The sequence below is a fragment of the Podarcis gaigeae genome (assembly GCF_964106915.1).
Source record: "Podarcis gaigeae genome assembly, chromosome: 10".
In the NCBI taxonomy this organism is placed as follows: domain Eukaryota; kingdom Metazoa; phylum Chordata; class Lepidosauria; order Squamata; family Lacertidae; genus Podarcis; species Podarcis gaigeae.
This window is the reverse complement of record NC_139686.1, coordinates 43964573-43981307: the sequence shown is the minus strand read 5'-3', so window position 1 is coordinate 43981307 and position 16735 is coordinate 43964573. Positions and strand designations below refer to the sequence as shown.

The following is a 16735-nucleotide window of genomic DNA, read 5'->3' as shown; positions in this document are numbered from 1 at the left end:
TATTTACTTTCACACCCTACTGTAAAGCCCCATTGTTTTTTTTAAAAAAAAATTAAAGAAAAAAACTCGGCATGCCTTGCTGTCCTCAGGAGCTATTCACAAGACACTTGCTACATAAAAAGCAAAGGTGTGGGTTCGTAAGGGGGGGGAAACATCATCTAGTTAGGCAATTTTTAAAAAATAGGGCTAACCAAAATTTCACAAAAATGTGGCAAGCTTTCAAGTTCTCCAGAACTTTTCATCAGGCAAGATGCATGCAAGGAGAAGAATGAGGAAGAAACAAAGAAAAACAAAAGCAGGTGGAATCTTGTAGCCACGGGGTCAGCCTGTAGACTCAGTTCCAAAAGGGAGACTGCAGACTGAATAAACTCCTCCCTGGTTGTGGTGGGGGTGCCCTCATCTAATAGTAAGTGATGTGTCAAAGATAAAGGTCCATAGAGCACCTTTCTTGAATGCAGCTGAGAAAACAAAATGTGGTATACTGAATGCTCCAAGTGGCAAAAATTAATCAAAGTCACGATCTTGTTTTGTAAGGAAGTTGTGTCTGAATAGAGGTAACGTTCATGTTCAAAGTCTAAGAGCTTCCTTGTTCTGGGCTTCCCACCCATATGACTCATATTCCTTTGTCTCTTATAGGTACAGTCAGTCACTAGATAAAGGTGTGAGGCAGCCTGCTAACCTCATAAAGATTTGGTGAGGAATTTCTTTTTGACTTTCCCAAGAAAGGGCTGAGGATGTACTGCCAACCGACTGAATCTCAATCCAGATAAGACTGAGGCACTGTTAGTGGGTGGTTCCCTAGACCAGATGGGTGGGAGGTTGCCTGCTCTTGATGGGGTTACACTTTCCCTGAAGGAGCGGGTTCATAGCTTGGGCGTACTCCTGGATCCTTTGCTGTCGCTCGAGGCTCAGGTGGCCTCAGTGGCCCAGAGTGCCTTCCATCAGCTTTGGCTGGTGGCCCAGCTATGCTCCTATCTGGACAGGGATAGCCTAACTACTGCTGTCTATGCTCTGGTAATCTCCAGGTTAGATTACTGCAATGCGTTATACGTAGGGCTGCCCCTGAAGACAGTTCAGAAACTTTGGGGGATGAAGAATTCAGTGGCCAGGTTGCTCACCAGAGCAAGATGGTTTAAGCATATTACACTGATCCCAGTCCAACTATAAAAGGTAAAGGTACCCCTGCCCGTACGGGCCGGTCTTGACAGACTCTAGGGTTGTGCGCTCATCTCACTCTAGAGGCCGGGAGCCAGCGCTGTCCACAGACACTTCCGGGTCACGTGGCCAGCGTGACAAGCTGCATCTGGCGAGCCAGCGCAGCACACGGAACGCCGTTTACCTTCCCGCTGGTAAGCGGTCCCTATTTATCTACTTGAACCCGGGGGTGCTTTCGAACTGCTAGGTTGGCAGGCGCTGGGACCGAACGACGGGAGCACACCCCGCCGCGGGGATTCGAACCACTGACCATGTGATCGGCAAGTCCTAGGCGCTGAGGTTTTACCCACAGCGCCACCCGCGTCCCATCTAGTTCTACTATACTGGCTACCAATTAGTTTCCGGGCCCAATTCAAAGTACTAGTTTTGACTTATAAAGCTTTAAATGGATCAGGACTGCAATACCTCAAGGACTGCCTCTTTCCATATGAACCTACCCGGATCCTGAGATCATCTTCTGAGGCCCTCCGTCATGTACCCCCTCCTCGAGAGGTTTTTTTTTTTTATAATAATTTTTATTAAGGTTTTCCAAATTAAAACAAATCAAAACAAATTAAATCCAATCTATAAACTTTTTGCCAATAACTAGGACTTCCCCTCCCTACCCCCTCTTGTGTTCCAAATCTTCCAAATAAGCAATTAAATTCAACAAGTTCTTATCCCCAAATTACACTCTTCATCAATAACCCAATTTATCCAAATTCTCATCCCCTAAGATCGATCTATACCCTTCCACGAGTTTCCCCCTTTCAAACATAGTACAGATGGAAATAAGATAAATATGAATAGTAATTTTACAGCCTTTGGATTCCAATTTTCCCTCCCCTCTTTCCCCTTTGCGTTTCACCTATCCCTCCACTTCTAATATCTTCCTGGAGTTCCCACATTACACTATGTCCCTCAGGTTCTTTGCCAGTCTTTAATTACGGATGTCCAATCGTAGAAGGAGTCTATCAAATAAGGGCCCATTTCTTCTATCCAGGTTTTTATATCCAGGAGTAAAAACTCCAATTTTGTATCCATAAGCTTGTCAAACCTGAATATCCCAAATGTTCCCCCAGTTCTGTCCAGTTCTTGTTATTTCCTTGTTCTTGTCAATCATTCTCCTCCTTTTTATTTCTCTGTTCTCCCACAGAAATGTTCTTTTTCCAAAAGTTTCTAGTGTCTCTGCAGAGGCTTGTTATTCATGGAGCAAAGCATTGCATCATGTTCCTTTCATTTTCCAACAAATAGTTCCATTGTTTCCTGTAGTGTGTAGACCTCTGTAGACAAAATAATGTTCCATTCCTGCAGTTTCCCAGGAGATTAAAAGTTCCATTCAACTGTTCAGATTTCCTGTGAAAAACACATGCAATATCCCTCGGCTCCTCTAGGTGGATTGCAGTAACAAAGTTCCCTTCCAGAATCACATCCACCAGACCAAGTAGCTTGTTGACCGATATTTAAAACAGTTTATATTCAATTTATAACAAATATAACCGGCAAAGTCCTCATAACAAAGTCTCTATTTTAATCTTCCTTTTTGACAGCTCTTTGACAGCTGTCAAAACCTCCATCGCTTTTCTCCAGGCAGTTTCACGAATCGCTCCAGGGATTCCGGGGGGGGGTTGCTTTTTTTAAAACAATTCCACTTTTCTCCTCCAGCTCAATCTTATAATCTTCCCTCGCGAAGTTGCTGATTCGGCAAGATAAGGTTACACTCGATCTTAGTTGTCCAGTCCTTTGTTTTGGCTCTTCTACAATTTAGGGGTGGGCTGACTTCCTTTTTTCCGCCGCCCCCGTTCGCTCCGAATTTTAAAAATTTATCCCCTTTTTTTTAGTCCATATTCCAATTACTCACGGGTTCTTCTTTAGAGCCGAATTTTCAATAGAAGAAGTCAGCGCTCTCCGCCGGATGGCATGCGGCTGCGCTCGGCAGGGATAGCAGAGAACTCAAAGCACCACGCTTCTCCCCGGCACCCGATCCGTAGCCTTTAAAAAGGCTCCTTCACGAGTCGGGAGAGCGCTAACGGTGCCAGCCGAGTCTCCATGTCCACGGCCTCACTCTGGCCGTGGTTTTTAAGGGTCCCCGCATCGCCGGTGCGGTAGGACCCAGCCCCTGCCAAGCCGGCTCCCTCCGGAGCTCGGAGGGAGCCCGCCATTCGGCGATGGCGCCAACCCGGAAGTCCCTCCTCGAGAGGTTTGGAGGGTGGCAACATGAGAACAGGCCTTCTCAGCAGTGGTCCCTCATCTGTGGAATGCTCTCCCCAGGGAAGTTCACCTGGTGCCTTCATTATACAAAAATGTTCCTTTTTAACCAGGCCTTTGGTTGATCTGATTTACATCTTATCCCCTTTTAAAATGTATTTTTTTGGGGTGGGGGTTGTTGTTTTTATTTTTATTTTATATTTTGTGGTTTTATATCTTGATTTTATTCTGTGAACCGCCCTGAGACCTCCAGATATAGGGCAGTATATTAATAATAATAATAATAATAATAAGAAGAAGAAGAAGAAGAAGAAGAACAATACTGAATAGCCCTATTTTGTCCCATTTCAGTCTCCCTGGCACTCACTCATGGGCCTGTTCTGCCCTGTTTGGTGCAGTTCTTTTTAAATAACACATGAAAAGTCTGTATTTAAATTTTACACATTTTCCATGCTTTTTTAAAAAACCATTTTAACTACAATTGCCAAAACAGTAGAGCAGCTAAAATTAATTTTTATTGAACTTTTTATTGTAAACAAAACCATAAAGGGAACATTTCCTCCCAATTCCTCCCATGGACACACTCCACACACAAACAGTGCCATCAACTCAGCTATTTCTTTCCCCTCACAAAGAGTAAGTAGCCAGCCAGGCAGATACCAAGACAAAAGTTTTTATCACAAGTAGTGGAAGTAGGACAGCAATAGGAAATGAGCAAAGGAAATAAAATGTGCATGTGCTCATCCCTGTTACCCAGAAATATTAAAGCACGATTAGTCAATGTGGTGCCCTTGATGTTGCCAGTCTACGGGTCTCATCATCTCTGGCCATTAGCCATTCTGGTTGGGGCTGATGGAAGTTGTAACCCAACAACACTTAGAGGACACTATGTTGTCTACCCCGCATTAAAATATAGTGTTGTTAGGGCAGTACGTTTTATGAGAAATGGTTGAAATATATGAGTTTAGCATGAAGAAGAGAGAAAAAAGGCATACACGATAACTGTCTTCAATAATTTGAAGGCCTGTAGCACAGAAGATGGAACAGATTATTCTATATTAGTCCTCTAGTGTGGGTTCTAGGGAAACCTCTGCAGGAAAAACATTTGGTTAAACATGAGGATAGTAATGGACAGCTTGGAGGGGTGGCAGCACGTACCTGACCTCCCAACAGCTGAGTTGCTGCTGCTTACTAGGAAGGACAACAGGAGGGGTAAAGTGACAGGGAGGTTGCTGCCTAGTGCAAACACACCAGCAGAGCCAATTCAGTGCTCTTGCCAATGTGTTAGCACGGTGCCAACCTCCCTGCTTTCTCATCCCACCTTCCTGGTAAGCAGCAGTGACTCAGTTCTTGGAATGTAAGGTGAGAGCCATCACTTCATCATGACACCGGCTAATGCATTAGGACAGGGGTCGGCAACCTGCGGCTCCGGAGCCGCATGTGGCTCTTTTACACCTTTGCCGCGGCTCCGGGGCGCCTCTTCTCTCATGGTGCAGGGAGCGAGGAAGAAGAGGAGGAGGGCGGCAGCAGGAAGGCGCGCCAGGGCGCAGCGGTGGTTCTCCCCTCAGGTGGATGCGGCTGCCACTGCCACCGCCGGCCACACACAGGTGCGTCCACACGCAGGCGCGCTCCCTTTCGCCGTCCACAACCCGCCCGACCTCAGGCCCCGCGCGCCGTGCCACGTGACGTCGAGAGCCGCCCACCCAGGCCACGCTCTCCTCAGCCCTGCGCGCGAGACACCTGAGGCGAGGGAGAGAGAGCGCACGCGCTCGAGGGAAATGGTGGGCCGGGGTTGTTGTGGGGGGGGGAGTGGTGGTGGTGCTTTGGGATCCTTTTCCGTGCCTTGCTTCTGAGTGGCCGCTGAGTTGAGGGAGAGCACCTGAGGTGAACCACAAAATGGGCTTGCCCTCCCTGTCAGGGAGGAAGGGGTGAATTACGTCAGTGACGAGAAGGGGGTCCAGAGGTAGCCAGCAGGTGCCGTGATGCAGCATCTCGGCCTCAGAGAGAGGCGGGGGATCACGAGAGCTATTGCAGAGGGAGGGGGGCTGTTAGGCACCAAAATCCTGCATGCGGGATTTCCCCCATTCTCTCGTGCCTATGCAATTCCTGCTCCTTCCCCCTCGAGATTTGCTGCAGAGACAAGCAAAAGAAGAAGAAATGGAAGAGTATTAGCTGACATGTCCCCGGATCCCATGGAAAGCACCACAGATTCCTTTGCTTACCAGCTCTTTTTATTTTAAGTTGGCTTCAAACCTGTAATTGTGTAGGTGTATGTATGTATACATAAACACACATAAATATTCATATCTCTTCCCTCTCACTTTCCTTTCACCCTGTTTCTCTGGCACTGGTTTATAAATGCTGCTATGTAGAAATGATGAGAAAGTTGCACCAGCAGAAGGAATGGATATGTGCTGTTAGTAAAAAGAGAGAGAGTTGAACTGCAGGGAGGGACAGACACTTTTCTATGTATTAATTTGTATAATGCCCTCTATGCACATGGTGCTTTGCAAAAAATGGATATGAGAGGTACCATACCCCTCTTTGCTATCTGAAATAGACTCAGGGAAAAGAGAGAGAATGGGGGAAGGGGAAGAATGTGTGGTTATTTACATTTGGCTTGTTTTGCGGCTCCCAGTTTTTTCCCCTCATTGGAAACGGGTCCAAGTGGCTCTTTTTGTCTTAAAGGTTGCAGACCCCTGCATTAGGAGAACATCCTACTGCCAAGTGCTGTTCAGTGGCGCTTCAGGAGGTGGTGGAATCTCTTTTGCTGGAGGTATTTAAGCAGAGGCTGTCAGGAATACTGTAGTTGGTGTTGTTCAGGAAGTGAGACTAGATAACTTGCAAGGTGAATCCTAAGTCAAAAATTCTATCATTCTAATATTTCCACGGTTAATAGAGATATGTAGAAAGTGTAATATAGCGCAGTGCATGTGAATCAGAAGACAAGGGATTTTGTTTAGAATTATGGTGCTGGAGGAGACTCTCGGGAGTCCCAAGGACTTCAAGAAGATCAAACCTATCCATTCTGAAGGAAATCAGTCCTGAGTGCTCACTGGAAGGACAGATCGTGAAACTGAGGCTCCAATACTTTGGCCACCTCATGAGAAGAGAAGACTCCCTGGAAAAGACCCTGGTGTTGGGAAAGATGGAGGGCACAAGGAGAAGGGGACGACAGAGGACGAGGTGGTTGGACAGCGTTCTCAAAGCTACTAGCATGAGTTTGACCAAACTGCAGGAGGCAGTGGAGGACCGGAGTGCCTGGCATGCTCTGGTCCATGGGGTCACAAAGAGTTGGACATGACTAAACGACTAAACAACAACATTGTTTCACCAGTCTGGAGAGCTTGATGAAAGGAAATGCTAGGGGAGGCACAAGGGATATTTAACCACACAGAGCCACATCTTAGGAATGTTTGAAAGGAGTGTTAATGAATTTCCTGGGCATAATGAGGACTGATTCTGGCACAGCATTTCTGTACATGGAGATTTTGATCAATTGTTGTTTTGCAGAGCCTTTACCAACACTGGTGTTGCATCTTATCTGCAAGCACACCTCAAGAAACCTAATAATGAATGGGTGGCCTTCAGTACTTGGTACAGAACTGATAAGGAAATAAGGTTCACTACAGTGACTCTTCCCAGGAGAGATGAGAAATTAAGTTTTAGCTCTTGGAAAGCCAACACCCTGGATATTTGGCTGGCGGCCATAGCAGTGTGCTAGGTGCAAGAATCGGTAAAGGCAGAGGCACCTTCTCCCTTTCATTGTTGTTTGTGGAAGGAAGTAGGCGAGGGGTTCAGTGGATTATTGAGGGAGAGATCGGACGGCATTCAGTTGTCAGTTATATGATCAGGTGTGTAACAACCACAGTTTAAACTATAGCTCAATTTTCAAAGCCCATTTATAAGCCTGAAAATAATTCATCCTTTCACTAAGAGCCATGGGTGCAGCTCCCTGGTCTGCATAGAGTGATTCATGGGTACAGAGAAGTCTGCAAAAACTACTGACTGACCCTTGGAGGCTCACACTGGAGGCTCTTTCTAGAGGGCATGCCCACCATGTTCCTTCAGCACTTTGTCCTCCCAAAGGTGCACAATGACATAGTGCTGCTGAGATAGCAGCAAGAAACAATAACGAGAAAAATCAGCAGACCAGCCTGATTCAGGAAGCAATGAGTCACTGGATTTAAATCTGGAGCTGCTTAGAGTCCCGTCCCCCCCCTAAAAATAGCAGTTACTAATAAATAATCTAGGATCTGGCTCACACCTTAGGGAAACTGGCAGTCTTATATGTTACATGAAGAGCTGGTTCTTGCACTATGCACCATATAGATGAAGTAGTATGTGACGCAAGGGCAGGCGTCACAATAGTGGGACATGTGGGTGTACAGGCACACTGCCTGTACCCCAACTCACAGAATCGTAGAGTAGGAAGGGACCCTGAGGATCATCTAGTCCAACCGCCTGCAATGCCAGCATGACTAAGCCGCTTCTGGCAAACCAGAGCAGCACACGGAAACACCGTTTACCTTCCTGCCGGAGTGGTACCTATTTATCTACTTGCACTTTGACGTGCTTTCGAACTGCTAGGCTGGCAGGAGCAGGGACCAAGCAACGGGAGCTCACCTCGTCATGGGGATTCGAACCGCCAACCTTCCGATCGGCAAGTCCTAGGTGTGGTTTAACCCACAGTGCCACACGCATCCCTTTCACAGCTGTCCTTTATGGGGATCAAAATGTCAACCTTGGCATTATCAGCATCATACTGAGCTATGTATGTACAGTGATGGCTACGTCCATTCTTAACCAAGCATGTAAAAATGAGTTTCCCAAAGGAGTGAACTGGCCCTAAGTCACTACAAGTGAAATTACTCCATCTTAACTCACTTGTGAATTGCAAGCAGTGCGGTCGGGCCTAGGAGCAGAATAGTGGCAAGCACCTTATAAACAGAGGTGGGTGGTGAGTGAAGGAAAAACCTCACAAGTTGTGAATGTTCGAGTAATGGGGAAAGAAATAATTGCCATTCAAAATAAACGTGCATAAATGGCATTCTCTCCAGCCACACACACTTTGTTTAGTCAATGATTGATTATTTAGTTTGTCTGGTCTCCATATTTATGACAGGAAGAGCTTTGCCAACTGGAGCTGTTGATTAGGTATGTGCAACAACAAATAAAAATAATACGAAGTCAGCTGGAAAAATGTGTTTCTCGCTTAGCTAAACTATTGTGGCCAGAGTAAAAAGCTGAGGCATTTGATGGAAAACTTTTATCGCTATACAAAATCTCCCATAGATGCACTGCACACACTGCGCAGCCCACATTCCTTCCTCGGGCCTCCAAAAAGTAAACTAATTGGAATTGGAAAGTGCTAATCTTGGGGAATTAAACAAAGAGTTGGCTCTTGCAAGTGGTGAATAAACCTGTGAGGGAGCAAGAACACAGAAATAAAGAAGAATCATCAATCACCTCGGTGTGAGGCAGAGAGAAGCATTTCGAAAAGGGCAGGAGAATCTGGAAAATGTTGTGAGGAAAGTGGATGCAAAAAAGTGCTCAAGAACCAGCACTGGTTATGGCGGAAGGATCCAAGCACCACACAGCAAAGTGGGCTCCCTCATATGTCGCAACCACACATAGTCATCTGCCTATTCACTTCCCCTGGCTTATCTGGAAGCAGCAGCTGTTACAGGGAAATAGGGATGTGTGAATATGTCCAATTTTGGTTTCTCTCAGTTCCATTCCCCCCCCCCAATCCCTTCACATTTCCCCATCAGTTTGCTTTTTCTAAAGTCCTCATGAAAATTAATCAACCTTCTGGTTCTAATACCTCCTCATATAATCTATCTATATGTGCCCTTTTGCCTAATACACAATTTTTCACAAGCAGTCTTCCCATATATAGTACCTATTATATTATTTTCAGTAATATATGCATTTATCAGCATGCTTCACACACAAACATATGCATTTTTGTACATCTAACCTGGATGGAAAACTGCATTGCAAAATTCAGAGAGGGTAGAATTTCAAAGAATGACCCTGTTTCAGTTTGCGTTTTGTTTCAGAATTAGATAGGTTTGCCTTTAAATGTGAATTGAATTCCTTTCCCATCCCTGCTGGGAAGGTACCCACCATTTATATTTCCCATAATTCAGTAGTACACTGGGAGATTTAAAATGGCAGGCAGTTTGGCACTGGTGCCATCCCTGACAAGAACAGACAAAAAGAGATGAAGAACTGAACTGTTAATTATTATCAAATATCCTCTCCTGGATGAGGGTGGAGCTCTGAAATTTGTTTTGAATATTTGGCATTAGGCCTGCCATGTAAAGTCACAATAATGAAGAAAATGCCTCTGATCATGTATAGATTAGTAATTTCCCTTCGTGTCAGGCTCCACACAGCTCATCTGAGCTTGGGGGGAAGTAATGTAAGCAAAGGAAACCCATGAAGTCTAGAAGTTAACTAATCTCAATATGGCACAATTGCAAACATCCTCATGGTGAGAAACATGTGTCAATCATGGACATAGAAAGTTCCCAAGTGTCTCATTTACAATGTATGCAGATACATCAAGCCCTTCAGCCTTTCATAAGCACTTGTCACAATCGATTTTTAAAAGCATATGTTTTGATAATCATATTGTGAAAGAATGAAAGCTTTTGAGCTTATATGGCAAGGCAGAGCAGGCCTTTTGTCCCTCAGAGAGCTCGGAGGGATGGCAACATTCAGAAGGTGCCTTGCTCCCATTTTCTCACACTATGACAGAAGCCCTTAAGCTTTTCCTCAGCTATCTTAAAGGGACAGAAGCCCTGCTGCTCTTAGCATACAGGCTTCTAGGCTCTGCCAGCCACTCTGAAAGTTTTGAATGCAAGGGCTATAATCATGGGTGATGTGACTGGATGGCAGTGGAAGTAAACTTTTTTTAAAGTGTTCCAGTCTTAAAAGCCAGATCACAGTACTACTAAGATGCAGTAGATGGCAGAATAAAACACAAAAAGGGTACTAATGGAACAGGTATTTGGTGACTGCGAAGAAGCACGGTAACGAAAAAAGAGAAGTGGAAGCCATTCCACATCTGGTCCTTCAAAGCGACATTCAACAACCTGGGGTCCTCCAATTTAAGCATGAATCCAGAAACTATAATCTCCTAAATTGTAAAATACATGTAAAAAAGGGGGGTGTAAGTCATATATAGTGTTTATATATATAAAGATTATATCTTATGTGGAAGGATGTGTGGATCCAGAATTGGCCTCCACAGTCACTTATGGACTCACTATTAAGACTATGTTCATGGAAGCTGTTATGTACTGAGTTGAATAGGATCCAAACTGCAGCAGTCTGATTGGTCCTAGAACAATAGGCTCCAAAAGGCAGCAGTCAGATTGGTCCTAGAACAATAGGATTCAGAATGCAGCAGTCTGATTGGTCCTAGAACAATGCAGCAGTATGATTGGTTAGCAGGAACCACCCAATCATGCTCCAGATAGAAGTGAATCCACAACCTGATTGGCTTACAGTAGAATTCCGGAATTAGCCAATCATGTGCAGCCCATTGTGTAAATAATGTATATAAAGCAGATACTTTGAGGGGACTTTCATTCATTCCTCCTCACCACTATGAGCTGAATAAAGAGCATGAAATCACTTTGCGACTCTGAGTATATTTCAGAAGTCAATCTTACTCAGCTATGAGTGATCGCCAGAGAGGAAGAAGAAGATATATACATATATGGCACTTTTTGTTATGATTTGTTACACACCCTTTACCCCAAGGTCCCAGGCTGGGTTGCAACAATTAAAACACAATATTAATACTTCAACACTATTTGCTACGATGCCTTTATATACTGTATATATATATACTATCACCTAGTAAAAAATCCCTTGATTACATCCTTCATTCTCTTTCCAGCCGTCCTCCCCTTGATCAAATCTCTATTCTGCTGGCTGGCAATAATGTATCGATTACTGCACTGGTTGCAAAATTTACCTTGGCTGCAAGTAAGTTGAGAGCCAGACACCAAGACAAGTACCAAAATGGGGAGTATGAGTTGTGAGGGTCACGAAGAGTCGGACACGACTAAACGACAGCAACAAACTTACGCAGGTATGATTTTTGCATTTTTGTGTGTCTGTTCTTCTGTTGTTGCAGTGCAATTTTAAACCAATTATTTGTATTCTATACATTGTGGCTTGTGTCAATTTGTGATGGCTTATAGCTTTTAGCAATAAATATTATTCATTCATTCATTCAATATTAATACTGAGACTCAATATAACATAATATTAATACCAGATTTAAATAACTTACAATTACAAAATTTAAGGTGGGTCCCTATCCTAAAAATATACATTTCAAGTGCCAACAGCCATGTACATCTTCAGCATCCAGCGAAAGTGTATAATAAAGGTGACATGTGTACCTCTGTGTAAATGGGAGTTCTGCAGCTTACAGGCCACCACAGATAATGCTCTATCGGAGGGTGGCATAACAACCAAGCAGGCCCCTCGGCTGATCCTAGCACGCAAGAGGGCCTGTAGGGAAGGAGGCAGTCTTTCAGATATTTGGGGTCTGGTATATTTAAGGCTTTAAATGCTAACTTGAAATAGGCCCAGAAATGAACTGGCACCTGTTTTAAAACAGCTTACATGTTTACATGGGAACCCCAGCTAGCAATCTGGGTGCTGCATTTTGGACCAACTCAGGTTTTTGAGTCATCTTCAAGTGCATTACAATAATCCAATCTACACTTCAAGAATCCAGAGCATGGAGTTCAGATGGCCAAGTCATCTTTCTCCAGTAGGAACCGTAGCTGGTGAACCAACCAGAATTGGGGGGGGGGGGAAGCATTCCTAGCCACTTGAGCCTCCAGTGAAAGGACTGAACCCAGGAGCACCTCCAAACTATGGACCTGATCCTTCAAAATGAGACCAGTCCCATCCGGAGAAGGCCTTCCCCCTACCTCCTGGACATGAAGACTTGGGACACATAACACCTCTGTCTTTTCCACATACAGCTTCAGTTTATTGCCCAACATTGTGAAGCTCATACATACCTTCTGGATTCATGCCTCAGTCTGTGTTTCAGGATTCAAGTCAGCTTGTTTTTCCTCATCTGTCTCACCGCTACGTCTTAGGACAGGTCCAGGAGCTGCATGACCTTTCCCAATTCATGTTTTATGGAAAAATAGAGCTGAGTGTCACCAGCAGATCAATGTCACCTTGCCCCCAAATCCTAAAAACCTATCCCAGCGGCTTGTAAAGAAAGCAGGGAAGATCTGTGGCTGAGTCCTGGATTCAGGGCATAAGGGATGGCAGTATCTTTGCTTGGGGCCACATTGTGCCCCACTCATCCCTGACTGAGCAAATAACTTCAGACAACTCTGGCTTCATACAGATATTAAATAGGATTGAAGACAAGATAGTGCCTCTTCATATAAAACTGGCACAATTTTATATGAATGTAAAATGAGAAACTCTATTTATAGTTGTGCAATGACGTATGAGTAGCTCATGTGCTGTCAGACAACTATGCTGGATGTTCATTTTGCTTTCAGTTGAAGAGCTCTCAACAGCGGCGTTTTGAAAAGTTTGCTCCTTTAATCAGCTAAGGGGTTGTTCATTTTGCTTCCCTTTGAAAGCCTTTCAGGAGAAAGGGTTTGAAAGAATATGAAGGAAAATGAATAAGGGAAAGTATTTTTAACTTTCCAAAGGAGTATTAAATAGTAGAGATTAAAGAACAGAAGATCTGAAACAACTTGATGGTGTCTTTTCAAGTGAACGTGAGTAGGTTTTACACATTCACATATGCCCTACAGGTGCACTCGTCCACTGAACCCAAACCAAATTACGAAGTGTGTCGTTTACTATAAAATGAATTGAACAAGTTCAGTCTCTTGCAATCATAGAGGTACCACAAGGGTCATTTAATCCAACCCTCTTAATAACGTACAGTACTCATAATACTTGTTGCAATACTTGTTTTGCCACTGGAGCAAACTGAGATGCAAAATGCTTGATATTTACCACTGGCATTCCTGAAGCAACCATCACCATACATAGCCCAGAACCGTGAAAAATAACTTATAGTTCAATATAAATCCATCTTTTCTTGCTTCTGGGCAGATATTGGCTTGCAGTGCTTGAGAGGATGTTGACCAACGAGGAGATAAATAGTAAGAACATAAAATCATAAGGGAGAAATAATTTTGCAGGGAAATGAATGAGGGAACTGTGTTTCTTATGTGTCAAAAGAAAAGCACAACAGATATCCTGGTGTAATTCCCATGCAACAAAAGGTTAAAACCTAAATAAAGGATTTATACCTCTCATTGTGGACTGTTTGTCTGGAATTCATTGTTGCCTCAAACTGCAATAGTCTGAATTGATTATTTATTGATGACTAGTGAAACTGAGCGATTTTTGAAGGTTGTACCCGTAAATGTCCAAATTTCTTTGGGGTACTTGCCAACTTTAATATCATTGTTGACTTCATAGAAATGAGGATGAAGTTTGTACATTACTTATGCCAAAAATATCTGCTTGGCCTTGACAAATGGAAGATTTTTTTAAAATATGTATCTCTCTCTCTGGCCTAGTAATGACAAGAACTACCAGTAATATCAATATTTGAGTTTCTGACATTTATTGTAACATATAGTCGAGCACGGTTTAAATCACAGCTGAGAACTTTCAAGAACTTATTATGACAAGACATTTAATTTAATGGCCGGGCTTTTTGAGGGAAAGGTGTGTGTGCCAGAGATCCACATTTAAACTTTGGATTGTTTTGCATTTTCAGTTCAGGTCACAAATACCTCCCACTTCTGTCTCCATTTTGTTCTTTTGTGAGGACCTTGTTAACTTTTATAAAGCGAAAGCTCGCCAGATCATCCTGACCTTTCCAAATCTACCTCTCCCTCCTATTCTTTCTTTCTTTTATTTTTCTCCCCCACTCCCACTACCTTTCTTAGACCTTTGCCTTGACCCCAGTACGCCCAGCTCGTAAATGCTATCAGAACCTTCTCAAGACTTCTTTCAAAGGATGTAAATTACTTCCTTTTCTCACCATTCATCAGTGCTTTGAAATATATTGAAACCACTAACCACAACCCCTCACATGTTATCTTCTTCTTCTTTATTTGTCAATATAGCTTTCAGAGTTATGAATTTCACATAACCATATGTAACATTTGTACTATGCAGTGCTGCATCTTAGGGCCAAACTACACGTGAAATGGAAGATCTGGGATTAGGTCTCCCAGTATTTTCTTCTTTACTGGATTTTTTTTTTAAGTTCTGGAGGAAGAGGGGTGGTTTGGACTGAGAACATAAGGTAGGGGAAAGAGGTCCCAAGCCAGTGCAAACTATCCCCTGGTGGCACTATTCACTGCAGAGGGGGAAATATACAGGTTCTGTCTATCCCACACCACTCTGGCTGCAAGTAGCCACTCAGGAGGCTAATTTGCATCAGATAATGGGAATGGTGGAGGGTGAACTCTCCTCCCTGCCACCACAGCTCCAATGTGATTGAGTCCTACTCAGAAATAGTGAGTGTCTGGAAGCACTCTCAGAATCCTGTTATGGACGCAGGGCAAATAACATCTCAGGAAGAATATTCATTTCTACGCTTCACTTTCACTTTAGAGACTATGAACATTTGAAGTCAGACTATTGGTACATCTTTCTGACTGACAGTGGGTCTCCAAGGTCTCAGACAGAAGTCTTTTCCAGGTCTGCAAGCTGAGCGGCTGTGATATGGAGTTGCCAGTTACTGAACTTAGAACCTGGTGTGTGCAAAACATGTATCTTGCCAATGACCCACAGGCCTTCCCCCAAACTGCAGGAGAATTAGAGCCCATGGAGTTAACAGCAGCAGAGAAGGCAATAGCAGCTACTTTGTCCCCTCAGCAACTCAACTCAAAGTCAGGTCTGGAGAACCTGTGGCCTCCAGTTTTTGCTGGACTCCAGCTTCTATCAGTCCCAGCCAACTTGGTCAATGGTGTGGGATGATGGGAGCTGTGGTCCATCAACAAAGACCACAAGTTCCCCATCGCTGCTGTGGCATAAGTGAAAGCAACTGCAGTGTCCATGAGGTTAGCCTTGCCCTTTGTGGCTAGTCATAAATGAGATCATCATTGACTCATGAGCCAACCTTACTATTACAGAGAATGGGGTAAGAAAATAGTTCAGGATTTTTACATGGTTCAGTGGGTGTCTATTTATAGCAAGAATGGTGCAGTGGGCTTTGCCATAAAACATAGCCATACCATATAGATGGATCAGCTGAATCCATGTGGTAGTAAAGCGGGGAAATACCTTTTAAAAGTTGGACTATTGTTTCGGAAAGATATCTAAATCTATGTCAACCTTTTGGCTCTTGAGATATCTGGAAAACTTGCAAAATTAAGTTCTCCCATGAGAAACATAATCCTTCTTTGATTCAGAGAGGCCAATAAAAATACCACAAAGCAGTCTGTTTTGCTTTCTTCTCCTAACTGAAAGTACAAAATGAATTAAAACTTCCAAAGTGTTTAGCTCTTTCTTTTTTTTCAACTATCCCAAACTCTACCCATATTAACATTTAGAACTCCATGTTTGATCTAGGCAGCTGACATCATGAGAAGATGATTCCCCTTAATGTCAAACACCAGATCATTATATATATCCTTACCAACCTCAATATTTACAATATCAAGCAGGGGGGGAAATGTTGTTGTTGTTCTTTAGTCGTTTAGTCGTGTCCAACTCTTCGTGACCCCATGGACCAGAGAACGCCAGGCATCTCTGTCCTCCACTGCCTCCCGCAGTTTGGTCAAACTCATGCTGGTAACCTCAAAAACACTATCCAACCATCTCGTCCTCTGCCGTCCCCTTCTCCTTGTGCCCTCCATCTTTCCCAACATCAGGGTCTTCTCCAGGGAGTCTTCTCTTCTCATGAGGTGGCCAAAGTACTGGAGCCTCAGCTTCACAATCTGTCCTTCCAGTGAGCACTCAGGGTTGATTTCCTTCAGTATGGAGAGGTTTGATCTTCTTGCAGTCCATGGGACTCTCAAGAGTCTCCTCCAGCACCATAATTCAAAAAGGGGGGAAAATAGATCACCCTAATCAGAGATAATATCACCCTAAGCCATTTGCTGGCACCCACAGTCCTTTTATCAATATATGAGTATCAGCACTTTGGTTTGGAAAATATGTATGCACACACACACACACACACACACACACACACACACATAGCCAGCCAGAACAAATTCTTGCCATTGGCGCTTTTGGCTGTGGAGTTTCCTCCATTTCCCTGGGCACATTTGATCTTGGCTGTAATACT

At 43.8% G+C, this 16735-nt stretch overlaps 1 protein-coding gene across 1 annotated transcript in view; it reads right to left on the bottom strand.

The window, feature by feature from the left end:
• The window catches only part of TSPAN8 (tetraspanin 8), a 30370-nt gene extending 17555 nt beyond the window's left edge, over nucleotides 1-12815 (bottom strand). Inside the window, exon 1 of the mRNA XM_083699511.1 lies at nucleotides 12465-12815. The gene's annotated coding sequence lies outside the window, so the exon portion shown is untranslated. The remainder of the gene's footprint in view (nucleotides 1-12464) is intronic.
• Nucleotides 12816-16735: the final 3920 nt, after the last annotated feature.